The sequence below is a fragment of the Polypterus senegalus genome, chromosome 5, assembly GCF_016835505.1.
Source record: "Polypterus senegalus isolate Bchr_013 chromosome 5, ASM1683550v1, whole genome shotgun sequence".
NCBI classification, from domain to species: domain Eukaryota; kingdom Metazoa; phylum Chordata; class Cladistia; order Polypteriformes; family Polypteridae; genus Polypterus; species Polypterus senegalus.
Genome location: NC_053158.1, coordinates 126,778,429 through 126,792,475, shown reverse-complemented (window position 1 = coordinate 126,792,475; position 14,047 = coordinate 126,778,429). Strand labels below are relative to the sequence as shown.

At 37.1% G+C, this 14,047-nt stretch overlaps 1 protein-coding gene across 4 annotated transcripts in view; it reads left to right on the top strand.

Annotated features, from left to right (window-relative positions):
* si:dkey-73n8.3 (uncharacterized protein LOC100150965 homolog) overlaps window positions 1-14,047 on the top strand; it is a 66,960-nt gene that overhangs the window by 2,551 nt on the left and 50,362 nt on the right. The gene's annotated exons all lie outside the window — the stretch shown is intronic.

Sequence of the window (14,047 nt, the reverse complement as noted above, 5' to 3'; positions counted from 1 at the left end):
GGATCCTGTGTTTGCACTTGTCTGGGCTATAGCTCAGGGGGAGGATGAAAAAAATTAAAAGTGCTCACTTTGACTTAAGGCAGAAGCGTAGTCAGCGTCTCAAAGGCCGGCAAAGCTATGCGCTTTGCTGCTCAACTTTTGCTGGGCAGGAGACCCCACTTTTTGCAGACACGTTCACGATATCAAAAGTCTCCGTGCTCTTTGGAGGTCATTCATATATATATATATAGCAAAATACCCGCTCCTCGCAGCGGAGAAGTAGTGTGTTAAAGAAGTAATGAAAAGAAAAGGAAACATTTTAATAATAACGTAACATGATTGACATTGTCATGAGTGTTGCTGTCATATATATGCCTGCCTGAATAAGTCACCCTCGCTTCGCTCTTACTTTTTTACCGTTCATTTAATCATGGCTAGTGGCGGAAAAATTATAAAATGGAAGGAGGATTACACTGTGTATGGCTTTACCAAAACAATTATTGATGGCGAATCGATTATTCATAAAGCTTGAATTGGTGATCTGTTTTTCTGTGTTAACCTCTATATTTTTCATACTTCTTCTCAAACCAAAAAGTGCGAGGGTAAAATGAATCGGGAACCGCTGATCAATGTAATCGGTGTACCAGGAAATCATGCATTGACAAAAGTTCCTCTTTGCTTGTAATGCAAAGTGTGATTAAATGCATTATTTTTTGACGCGTTATGGAGCACATGCATCGAAGCTTCTCATATGTTAACAAAAGGAAACATTTTAAAAATAACGTAACACGATTGTCAATGTAACCTTTTTTAAGTAGTGCCTGGAGGATTTAGTGTAGAGAAACACTAGAGACAGCATGTGTATTAACTTGTGGATTTTTCTGTGAGTATTTGGTGCCAGTGTGACGAAGTTGCTTTGGAAGACGGTGTTAGCCACGGAGCTCAGCTCAGAGTGAAATGAGGTGAATGGGAGGGGAGATGATGACGTGACTCCCCCCCCGCCTTAACTGTCAATCCCCCCACAAACACAGTCTCTAGGAATTTGCATAAGCACAGCCTTTGACCAGCAATTTGAACTTAGTTAGAAAGTGATCAAAACAGTCGTTTATACCCTGCGTCCTCTCATTAAACTTGTATCCCGCATTAGCCGTGGGCATGACAAACGCCAGCGGCAGCCTGTCTATGAACTTAATTTAAACTTTATGTTTACACCGTGCTTTGTTTCCAAAGTAGCTGCAGGCATGAATATGCTTGTACAGTATGTGTTACTCGCTCGCTTCTTATTGTTTCGCTGCCTTCTCAATTGTATAATGCATGTTTTCTTCTGCGCTTTTTGGAGCTCTTCCTGGTTTTCTACGTAATGCGTTGACAGTCAGTTCACGTGATTACTTGGAGGCGTGATGATGCCACACGAAACTCTGCCCCCCACGGCCATCGAGCTCAACTCTATTACATTATATGGAGAAAAATAGCTTCCAGTTATGACCATCACGCGTAGAATTTCGAAATGAAACCTGCCCAACTTTTGTAAGTAAGCTGTAAGGAATGAGCCTGCCAAATTTAAGCCTTCTACCTACATGGGAAGTTGGAGAATTAGTGATGAGTGAGTGAGTCAGTGAGGGCTTTGCCATTTATTAGTATAGATCACAAAGCATCCAAACAAGAAAAGGCAAACACACAGACTAACATCTCTCTAAAGGTCTATTGATTCTCATACTTACCCACCAAACTACAGAATTGACCTCTGTTATCCCAGTCTTTTTCTATTTCAAACCTTATCTAACAATACTGACATGGACAGGAGTTTTGTGTGTTGAATGTATTCAGCAGACAGGCACTAAAAAGAGAAGAAATAATGACTGGGAGAAGAAAAAGAGGTTAAATAACTGAGGAAACCAGACTGAACTGATAAGTGAAATTAATATCACAAAACCAAAAAGTGGCAACAAAATAATTAAGCCAAAAGATCCTTGCTCAAAATATATGTGCCCATAACTAATACTATGAAGGGTTGTTTTTTTTTATTTTTATATTTTATTTGAAGAAAATAACATTGCTTACAATCAAGTTGAACTTATACAATAAATTACTTCATAGTCAATCTAGAAAAAAATAGAAAAAGAAGAAAAACTGTTCTTCCCCTGATTTAAATGCTTATTCTAAAATTGAATTAATTAAACCTTGCCATATTTTAAAAAAGTTTTGAACAGATCCACTAAGCAAGAATGCGATTTTATTATCTAATTTCAAATAGTGTAGGACATCAGTTACTGAATGACTTATAAAAGGTGGGTTGGAATTCTTCCAGTTAAGCAAGATAAGTCTAGTAGTGTGGTATAGGCAATTACAATCAATTTGTCCTTCTCACCTTTAAGTCCTTCTGGGAGAACATCAGACATATAGGTTTGGGGTGATTCTGACACCAAGGCTGTCGGAGAAGCTTTCAAAGATTTTTATTCAAAATTATGCTAATATGGTGCACTCCAAAACACATGGCCCAGTGAAACTGGAGCTAGATTGCAACACTCACAGCATCTTGAACTGGATAAATTTTAAACAAGATAAATGAGATTGTTTAAGTTGTATTATTGAATTTGTGTGTGCATATAGTAGCTAGAGTGTATGGCTGCCTTGCACTCCTTTTCTGAGATGTAAATTGAAAGATCCTTTTCTCACCATACCCTAGGGTATTTGAAAGAATGAGACTTTGAGATGTGTTAATATATTGTTGAGATTCTGTCTGAGTCTTTAAGACTGATTGATATATTTTCTGGAATAGAAATTGAAAATTGGGTAAGTTTAATAAAATTTCTGATTTGAAAGTAGTGGAAAAATTGTGTTGTTGGTAAGTTACATTTGAAGAGTAAGTTTTCATAAGATGCAAAACAGTATATACTATGTATACAGTTATCTAAGTTTTTTAATCCTGTGCATTTTCCAGGGATTAAATACTGTGTAGGTTTGAGAGGACTGAAAAATTTGATTATTGTGTTGAGGAGCAACAGATGAAAGCTTCTCAGCCTTGAAGTGCACTCGGCACTGGTTCCATATTCTGGGTGATTGATGGACAATTGGATTACTGATATACTGTCAATAATTTGTATTTACTGGGGCACAAATGTACAAGACTTTATTTTCGTTGCAGACCAGGCTTGTGTATATTCATTAATTTGTGTCAATTTCCAAGTATTTATAGCTTGTACTGTATATTTGCCCCCTGTAATAAAACAGAAAGTTAGGTAGTATCGTGCCACCTTCTGTTTTGAGTACAATACAATACAATAAAATTTATTTTTGTATAGCCAAAAATCACACAAGAAGTGCCACAATGGGCTTTAACAGGCCCTGCCTCTTGACAGCGCCCCAGCCTTGACTCTAAGAAGACAAGGAAAAACTCCCAAAAAACCCTTGTAGGGAAAAAAAAGGAAATAACCTTGGAAAACGCAGTTCAAAAAGAGACCCCTTTCCAGATAGGTTGGGCGTGCAGTGGATGTCAAAAAGAAGGAGGTCAATACAATACAATACACAGAACAGAACAAATCCTCAATACAGTATAAAAATAAAAATTTTACAAGTATGGAACAGAATTTAACAGTTGATGATATCACATAAAATGATTTAGATTTGATTAGAGTCCTGGAGACCTCAGCCATCAAGCTGGCTCCCCCATTTGGCCATGCCATAGCTGAAACAGCGCTGGGCCAGCCAATCTGATGAAATGACCCCTCTACCCTACAATTCCTGCGGTCCTCCATCAGGGATGACTTTTCCTTAGGCAGGCAAAAACAACTTGGCAGGTGGGCCGTGGCACCAAATGCCACATTTGAGTACCGAGGAGAGAAACATAATAGGTGAGGGTTAGCAATAAATTATAACTATCATGTTACTTATGTTTTAATCCTAATGACTAACAACAGAGATGCAGTCTGTACAGTTAATTAGTAGCTCTAGTCAGGATATGCTAACCTGAAGTAGTGAGTCTTTAGCCAGGATTTAAAAGCTGAGACCGAAGGGGCATCTCTTATAGTAGCAGACAGATCATTCCACAATTTAGGGGCCCTGTAACTAAAAAAGTTCAGGTAAGTAAACCGAACCTTGGCCATTTAATGCTTTGTATGTTAAAAGGAGGATTTTGAAATCTGCCCTAAACTTAACCGGGAGCCAGTGTAAGGATTTAAGAACTGGAGTTATGTGTTTGTATTTTCTTGTTCTTGTAATAATTCTTGCAGCAGCATTTTGGATTAACTAGAGGCTGTATAAAGAACAGTTTGAACATCCAGTGAACACCGCATTGCAGTGGTCAATCTTACTAGAAATAAATGCATGAATTAATTCCTCAGAATCCTGCTTATTTAGAAAGTGCCTTAATTTCACAACATTTTTAAGATGGAACAAACATGATTTGGACATCTTTGTAATATGTGCTTTAAATGACATGATAGAGTCAAAGATAACTTCTAGATTGCGGGCTGATTCAGTAAAATTAATGGTGATTCCAACTGAGTTAAATGATGACAAAATATTGTTGTGATCAGCGTCATTCCCTCCAACAATTAACATCTCTGTTTTATCGGTGTTTAAAGACATGTAGTTCTCATCCATCCACTCCTTTAATTCACTAACACAACTAATTAAAGACAGCATCAGAGAAACTTCATTTGATCTAAATGAAAAGTATAACTGGGTGTCATATGCATATGAGTGAAAATTAACATTATGTTTCCGATGGACAGATCTCAGTGGAAGCATGTAAAGTGAAAACAGTAAAGGTCCCAGTATTGAGCCCTGCGGGACACCATATCTCTGTGTATAATGATGGAATACTGTCAGCACATTTCTGTACATATTGTAATTGATTTGATAAATAAGAACTAAACCAAGCGAGCAAAGTGCCTGTAAGCCCAACATCATTTTCTACCTTGTGCAGCAAAATAGAATAGTCAATGGTGTCAAATGCTGCACTTAAGTCTAACAACATAATTACAGTGGAGTTTTCTTCATCAGAGGATATCAAAATGTCGCTTACAACCCACTTTAGTGGTGTTTCTGTACTATGACCAGTGCAGAAACCAGACTGGAATTTCTCAAATAAATTGTAATACATAAGGTGTGACTGAAGCTGATTGGTGACTACTTTTTCTAGTATTTTAAAGAGAAAGGGTAAATTTGAAATAGGCCTATAATTATTTAGTATGTGTGGATCTACGTCTGACTTTTTAAGTAATGGTTTAATGACTGCCACTTTTTGTGCATCAGATAGTGTGCCATGCAATAATGAACTATTGATAATGTTTAGAATAGGCGCTGCAAGAACATTCATTACACGTTTTACTAGTTTTGTTGGCACTGGATCTAGGGAACCAGTAGTAGGTTTCATTTTAGAAATTAAAGTTAAGACTTCCTGCTCAGTTACAAGATTAAAATTACTAATGTACTGAATGCAATGTGAGACAGGGTCTGCTAAGCTAGTATGTGGTTTGTACTGTGATGCTGAGATCTGGGGTCTTATATTTTTAAGTCTTATAAAGCCTGTACTGCTAATATCTGTTGGTATTTTGCACTGAAGATCTGAATTCTCATTTGTTAACTTAGCAACTGTTCTAAACAGTACCCGAGAATTTTTATTATTGCTATCTATTATTGTAGAATAGTATTCTGAGTGAGCTTTAAAGAGAGCTTTTTTATATTTTTTAACATTCTCTGTCCATGCAATTTGAAAGACATGTAGCTTTGTTGTTCTCCTTCTGAGCTCCAGTTTTCAACACTCTAATTTAAGAGCTCAAGTGTTTTCATTAAACCAGGGAGAGTTTCTATGTACTTTGATCACTTTTGTTTTAAGGGGAGCCACTGCGTCCAGAGCATCTCTCAAGGTCACATTATAATGTGATGTTAGTTGATCTAAATTGTTTTCCACGTTTACATTTGATGTTAACTGATGTAAATAGTTTTCAACAATTACACTTGACTTACTTAAAGTATATATACATTTTGAAGTAGAATTACAGTCTAGATTTGGACTGTCTTTGTTCTAATCTGTGAGTGCGTTTGCAAGGGCAGGACTAAATCAAATGTAATTAAGTAGTGATCGGAAATAATTTAATGGAGTAATATTTAAATTTTGAATTTCAACTTTGTAAGTTATAATTAAATCTAATGTGTGGTTATGATTACGAGTTGGACCTTTGACAATCTGACAAAATCCTACTAAATTTAAAAAATAAGTAAAACATTTGCTAAAAGTGCCAGTTTCTACATCAATGTGTACATTAAAATCCCTCATCAGTACTACGTAATCATAATTTATAGCCAAATCAGATAGAAGGTTGCTAAATTCAGTCATGAACAATGAATTTGGCCCTGGTGGTCTGTAGACTAGCACTATAATTAGTTGGTATCTGTTTTAATATTTAAAACGAATGCCTCAAAGGATGTAAAGTCGCCTAAAGTTTTAGGCGTGATTTGCATTTTGTTACAATGAATTATTCAAAGGCCTCCTTCTCGACCAGAATCTCTAGACTTATGAAGGAACAAATATCCATCTGGTGATGCCTCAGCTAGGGGAACAGTGTCACATTTACTAAGCCAGGTTTCAGTGAGAAGACACATATCAGATTTTGTACTTAATATAATATCATTTACCAAAATAGCTTTACTGCCAAGAGAGCGAATGTTCAATAAACAGCATTTGAAACGACATGCTTCTTTCTGAACTGGTGATATATTTTTTGTTTTAATTTGAAGTAAATTTCTATTACAAATGCTCCTGGTGGAGGGTCTGATTTTATCCCTTGGTCTAATTATACACCTTATTTTTTGATTATTAAGTAATTTAAAGTTTTCATCAAGACTAAATTTACTGGACAATGGCAAAGGCACATGGAGAAAAAAGAATTTCAGTGAATGCAAAGTGGAGGCAAGGAAAAATGTACTATTTGTTGGCTTATGCAGTGGTATAAGCAACAAAAGGAAATTGATGGGAGTGATACAGTGTGGCAGAGACACTCGAAAAGTTCAAGTTCAGAAAGTTGGACAGTGCCCACAATAAAAAAGAAGTGGTCAGATATTAAAGTTGCTGTGAAAAGGCAAGTCCCAGCCCACCGTCTGTTTTTTCTGTTTCAGACAATGTTAAAAAACTGGAATCCTGTGCCAAGGATGCAACTCCAGGTTGTGATGGTGCTGCAGCGCCTAACATATTTTCAGGTGTTGGCTGCATACACACCTCTGCATCGGAAACTGCTGGGCAACCATCTAGTTGTGTGCTGACGGATGCTATTCTGTAGTAACAAAATGCAAATTTTTTTTTTTTTCTTTTTCCTCTTTTAAAGACTCTATTGGTAACAGATATCTCTATCTTTTAACCTTAAAGCGCCACTGCATGGGGGCTTGATGTGCTTTGGACGTGCTCTGTCTCTGGGTATGTCAGAGGACTGGGACTGCATGAAGTGGGTTTTAGCCTCACCTGGGGAGACAAAAAGGGAGGGTGGGGGGTTAAGGGGGGAAGAGAAAGAGAGCAGGATTGATCTATATCTAATCTATCATCTCAATCTTTATAATTATAACTATCAACGTAATAATAAGCTGCATGGCAACAACTCTTGGGGGAATAGGAAATTAAGACCTAAACTATTTCACTTCCAGTTAAGACTATAATATGACACCAAAAACTCAGAATCAGTGTCTCCATGATGGGACAGTTAACTTCGTAAGCTGGAATGTTAAAGGCCTGAATCACGAATTAAAGAGAAAGAAAGTACTTTCTCACCTAACAGGTCTAAATGCTAAAATAGTATTTTTACAGGAAACCCACTTACTAAGTAAGGATCAGTTCCGGCTGCAAAAAGACTGGACTGGCCAAATGTTCCATTCTAGTTTTACAAAGAAAACTAGAGGGGTGGGAATTCTCATACATAGAACAGTACCATTTGTAGCATCAGATGTAGTATTGGATCCTGAAGGGAGATATGTGATGGTCATGGGAGACTTATCTAACTGTAAAATGATTTTGATAAATGTTTATGCACCTAATGTTGATGATAAGGAATTTATACAAAATTTATTTGCATCCATTCCCAATCTGAACACTCATAAACTTATAATGGCTGGGGACTTTAATTGTGTTCTAAATCCACTTTTAGATAAGACTTCCTCCACAGGGGAACGCAACTAACACCGCAAAGATAATTACAAAGTTTATAACTGATCACAACTTATCAGATCCCTGGAGGTTTTAAACCCAAATTCAAGAACATATTCTTTCTACTCACCAGTACATCATTGCTACTCAAGGATTGATTACTTCTTTATAGATAATAACTTCTTGCCTAAGATTAAATCTTGTAAATACGATGCTATTGTTATTTCAGACCATGCTCCGATGATCTTGGAGCTGAAATTACTAAGCCCCATACACTCACCCCGCAGATGGCGCCTCAATCCGCTTCTATTAGCTGACGAGAATTGTACTGAATTTATATCCAAACAAATCGAATTCTTTCTAGAGACAAATACATCCCCTGAGATCTCTGCAGGAATACTCTGGGAAACTCTTAAGGCCTTCTTAAGAGGACAGATTATCTCATATCTTTCCCACAGAAATAAATCCGAGCGAAGAAAGTAGCAGAGATAAAGAGAAATTACTAAAATAGATGAAGAACATGCCAGACTACCAAGCGAGACTCTACATAAGAGGAGGCAGGCTCTACATTCAGAATTAAACCTCTTGACAACTAAAGAAACCGAACAACTAATTTACAAATCCAGACATCATTATTATGAACATGGAGAGAAAGCTAATAAGCTTTTAGCAACAAATTCACAAGCAAGATGTACGCAACGCAATCTCGTAATTACTAACACTAACGGAGATAAAATCATCGAACACAAAAATATAATGTACACTTTTAGAGACTACTATAAATCCCTATATACTACTGAGTTTAAAGAAGACAATATACAATCTAATGCATTTCTGGATAAATTACAGATACCACAAATTGACGCTTATTAGTGTGGAGGAGCTCGATAAACCTCTGTCATTATCAGAATTACTGGATGCTATAAAGTCACTCCAAGGTGGAAAAGCAGCAGGCCCTGACGGCTACCCTGCAGAGTTTTACAAGAAATTCTCCGCTCAGCTAGCTCCCTCCTATTAGCAACATTTACAGAAGCCAGAGATAACCAATCTCTTCCACAAACCTTTCGCCAAGCACTAATCACTGTCTTTCCAAAACAAAATAAGGACTTATTACAATGTGCATCATACAGACCAATTTCACTTCTGAATAACGACGTTAAAATACTCTCTAAAATCATAGCTAGAAGGATGGAGAAAGTGCTCCCTCAGTAATATCACAAGACCAAACTGGATTTATTAGGGGCCGACACTTATCTTCAAATCTTCGACCTGTTTAATGTAATATACTCACCAACTAAATCAAACACCCCAGAAATATTATTATCATTGGATGCAGAAAAGCATTCGACATGATTGAATGGAAATACCTTTTACTATTTTGGAGAAGTTTGGGTTTGGCCCAACATTTGTGCATGGATTAAATTACTGTATACTAACCCAGAAGCTTCAGTTTGCATCAATAACATTTGCTCAGACTACTTTAAACTAGAACGTGGCACAAGACAAGGATGCCCTTTGTCACCACTGCTGTTTGCAATTGCCATTGAACCACTGGCAATACATTGTCGAAATACTGATCAGATAAAGGGGATTAGCAGAGAAGGACTGGAACAGAAAATCTCATTATATGCAGATGACATGGTACTGTATATATCGGACCCAGAAAATTCTGTGCCTGCAGTCTTAGCAGCACTCACAGAATTTCAAAAGCTCTCTGGTCTCAGAATTAATCTGAATAAAAGTGTACTCTTTCCGTGAATTCGCAAGCATATAATATTAGATTAGACACCCTTCCTTTTATCATTGCAGAACAGTTTAAATACCTCGGGGTAAACATCACAAGTAAACATAAAGCTCTTTATCAACAAAATTTATGTCTGGATGGAAAAAATTAAACAAGACTTGCATAGATGGTCAACCCTTCATCTCACACTAGCTGGAAGAATTAACACTGTTAAGATGAATATTCTTCCTAAGCTCCTTTTTATTTCAAAACATACCAATATACATTAATAAATCGTTCTTTAAGCAATTAGATTCAACAATAACCTCATTTATTTGGAATTCTAAACATCCACGCATCAAAAGAGCGACCCTACAAAGACAAAAGGCAGAAGGCGGCATGGCTCTACCTAACTTCCAGTTTTATTACTGGGCGCAAATATACAGTCGATAAGAACCTGGACACAAATAGAAGAACATACACAGGCATGGACCGCAATAGAAGTAAAATCCTGCAGTACTTCTTTGTATTCCTTGCTTTGTGCTCCAATAAACACACGCTATCGGCAATACACTAATAACCCAATTGTGCTCCACTCACTTAGAATCTGGAACCAATGTAGAAAGCATTTTAAGACGGAGAAGCTTCTTTCTGTGGCACCCTGCAAAAGAACCACCTCTTTCAACCCTCACAAACATATGCAGTTTTAATATCTGGAAAAATTTGGAATTAACTTGCTTAGAGATCTTTATATAGACAACGCCTTTGCATCCTATGAACAATTACATTCCAAATTTAACATTCCAGCTACAAATTTCTTTCACTATCTTCAAATCAGGAACTTTGTTAAACAGAACCTTCCAGATTTTCCTCATCTTGCACCCTCATCCACGCTGGAAAAATTATTGCTCAATTTCAAGGAGTTAGACTCCATCTCTACAATATATAAAATCCTTTTACAATCCCTTCCTTTCAAAGATCCAAGAGGACACTGGGAAAATGACCTCTCAATTAATATATCAGAAAAGGAGTGGAAAGTAGCAATGCAGAGAATTCACTCAAGCTCCATATGCAAAGCATACAATTATACAACTCAAAATTATATATCGAGCACATCTGTCTCACTAAAACTCTCCAAAATGTTTCCAGGGCATGATCCAACCTGTAACGCTGCAAAAGCCCCAGCCTCACTAGGTCACATGTTCTGGGCCTGCTCCAAATTAACATTATTCTGGACAAAATTTTTTAATTACCTCTCAGACAGTCTTGGACTCACAATCCCTCCTAACCCATTAACAGCTGTGTTTGGGGTTTTTCCAGAGGGTCTTAAAGTGGAGAAAGACAAACAAATTGTGATTGCATTCACTACACTTTTGGCACGCAGACTTATTCTGATAAACTGGAAGAACCCAAACTCTCCTCTTTTAAGTCAGTGGGAAACTGATGTGTTATATTATTTAAAATTGGAAAAAATCAAATACTCAGTTAGAGGATCTGTGCAGACTTTTTTCAAAACATGGCAGGATCTAATCAGTAATATTTTGAAATGATTTTATAAAGCACAGAGAATTTGTTGATTTAGGTATTTTTAAAAGCCTTAAATTTTACACCGTTTGGCTTGCTCTCTCTCTCAAGGGTGGGGATCGATCTGTTCTTAGCATAATTCTTTTTTTTTGTAAAACTTGATTGCTATGTATTGATTGTAATAAAATTAATAAAAAAAAAAAACAAAATGCAATAGTGGATGCTATAAAAGATGTGACCAATGAACTAAGGAATATCAGGGCTGTACTATACGATATTGACCACAAATTAAATGAATTGGTTAAAAAATAAATTATTCATCTGATTACCTGTTTTTACATTCTGCTAATTACATTCAAATAAAACTGTAACACTGCCCAATTTGGCTGATCATTTGGTTGGTCAGGGTCAGGTTCATCATACTGCATCACTCCAGGTATGGGAATGTGTTTTGTTTTGGTAGAGAAATATTTTACTCTACTTTCCCCTTTTGTATTATTAATATGTAGCCTTTGTCAGAATGTGTCAAATCTCACAGACTTACCACTGTTTCTAAGGTTTTGTACCAAATAACTTTTCCCCACCTTCCCTTCTACATCTATAACCTCAGGCAATTAGGTGTAGTAAAAGACAAGCAAGTTAAGTTACAATTTGAACATGTATTATTGATAATAGTCATAAATAATAACAAGATGTAAAGTACATTTGAATATTGGCAACCATACAATCTGATAAATAGTGATGTTTAGTTCAGGTGGCACACAGGCTTGTTTGTTACTTAAAATATCTCTAGTTAAGGCATCATTTTGTGGTCAGCTTTCTTCAGAACAGGCTGCGTTGCCTGTCTCAATATGGCTGTCGAGCAGCGTTCTTCATTGTGTTGTCCTTTTCAGTTTATAGTGTGAGATGGTCATTCATCAGTTTGGTAAGGGAGAGAGAATGAGGGAGAGGGCAAATTTATAGATTTTCTGTTCAATCTCTAGAGCCTGATACAAGCCAGTTTCAAACAGCCATACTTCAGACCAATGGGGGAATAGAAAACCTTCACATCTGCCCCCCAAACCATATGTTAAGGTAAAGCTTGGCAGTTAGGCAGCCTGGCTTTGTGTGGGGGTTGAGAGAGAGACTTTAGCAGAGAAACACTTGCCAAACTGGTTTGAGGCACTTCCCTCCAACTCTGTCGTAAAATTTAAAGAGACCCATTCCTTTCTGCAGTCTTCATATGTCATCAAATCTGGTGGTTCAAAATGAGACAAGTCCACACCTTCCACTAAACTAGCCCACTGAAATTTAAATCTATTGTGTGAATTATTTTCTTAATCTGTGCTGGTTTTGTGTCTAACTGCTAATTAGACCCATATCCCAAACTATCCATTTAAGCATATGCAGCTTTACAATTAACATCAAAATTTGAAAAGTAACATAGCACAGATGCCAGTACAACCACTTCTGCCCAAGTGAGAGCACATTTGCCATTGCATAAACTGTTCACAAACCAATATCTGTGGCCCCTTTTCACACATTTGTGGTTGATTTAGTTGCCTCTTCTGCTTTTCCACCCAATGTGTAACCTTTGTCTGCCATCAGCCTTTACCAGTATAGGTTGGCATCATCACCATGAGATATCATAGCTATGCAACTCATTATTTCCCTGTAGGCCACCCCTAGAATTGTTTACTCACCATATGCATACTAACTGTGCTAAACACCTCAGTTCAGAATTGGCCCACTAGTCCTCTGCTTGTATCACAGCTGACAACTGCAGCAGGGCTTCCGTATTTTCCCAATTAGACTATACCTAAACATTGGAGCCAATATGACAAATGTACCAGCTGCATCTGCTTCACCAATTTGCTCAGTATACCTTTCTTTAATAATAGTATTAATTATATTAATTATCCCACTTAATTAATTAATACCCAGATTCTATACTTTATGAACCCAAAATTAATCCCCTTATTTTGGCATTCCTAACTGGTTTGTTCAGTTTCCACCCCTTGGAATACAAACTTGTTGAAGTAATAAACAAACCTTTCTTAAACTATAGCTATTCTGACTAGCCCTATTATTGCATGACTTGTGGACTTGTTACTCACTTAAACCCCAGTAAGTGTCTTTTTCTCGCTGTCTCTTCAGTTCTTCTTCATGTCTTTATCTTAAGTCTCTGCTTGTTGTCTTAGCTTCTTTATTTGTTCCGCTATGTAGGCAGGTCTGCACAATCGAAGGTGACAAAGCAGTTTCTGCCCATCTCATCTTCTTAGTTGTCGACCTGCTGCCAACACTCAAACTTTGCTTCCAGGCATTCATTGGAACAGCTTGGCCTCTAGTGCCACTCCGCTCCAATGTGCTAGTGGTAACTCAATCTCCTGCATGGATTTTACTCTGCTATTTATTACCTGCACCAACCCAAAGTCTATAAAACCTTACAACAGAAGCAGCACTATTGAAACAGTTCAGGAAATTGAAACAGAAATAACTGTTTTCCCTTTCCTGCCTTCTTCCACTACTCTTCTGTTTTTTTCATTGCCTGTGTGTCCTTTTTTATTGTATGGTAACTTCTACCTGAAAGTGTGGGTCAAAAACTCTCCAAAATCCAAGTGCCAAGTCTAGCATCTCTCCTAAAACTGACCTGTGTTGTTTACTCAAGACCAGCTCACTTTTCTCCATTTTATTACATGGAGTTTCAT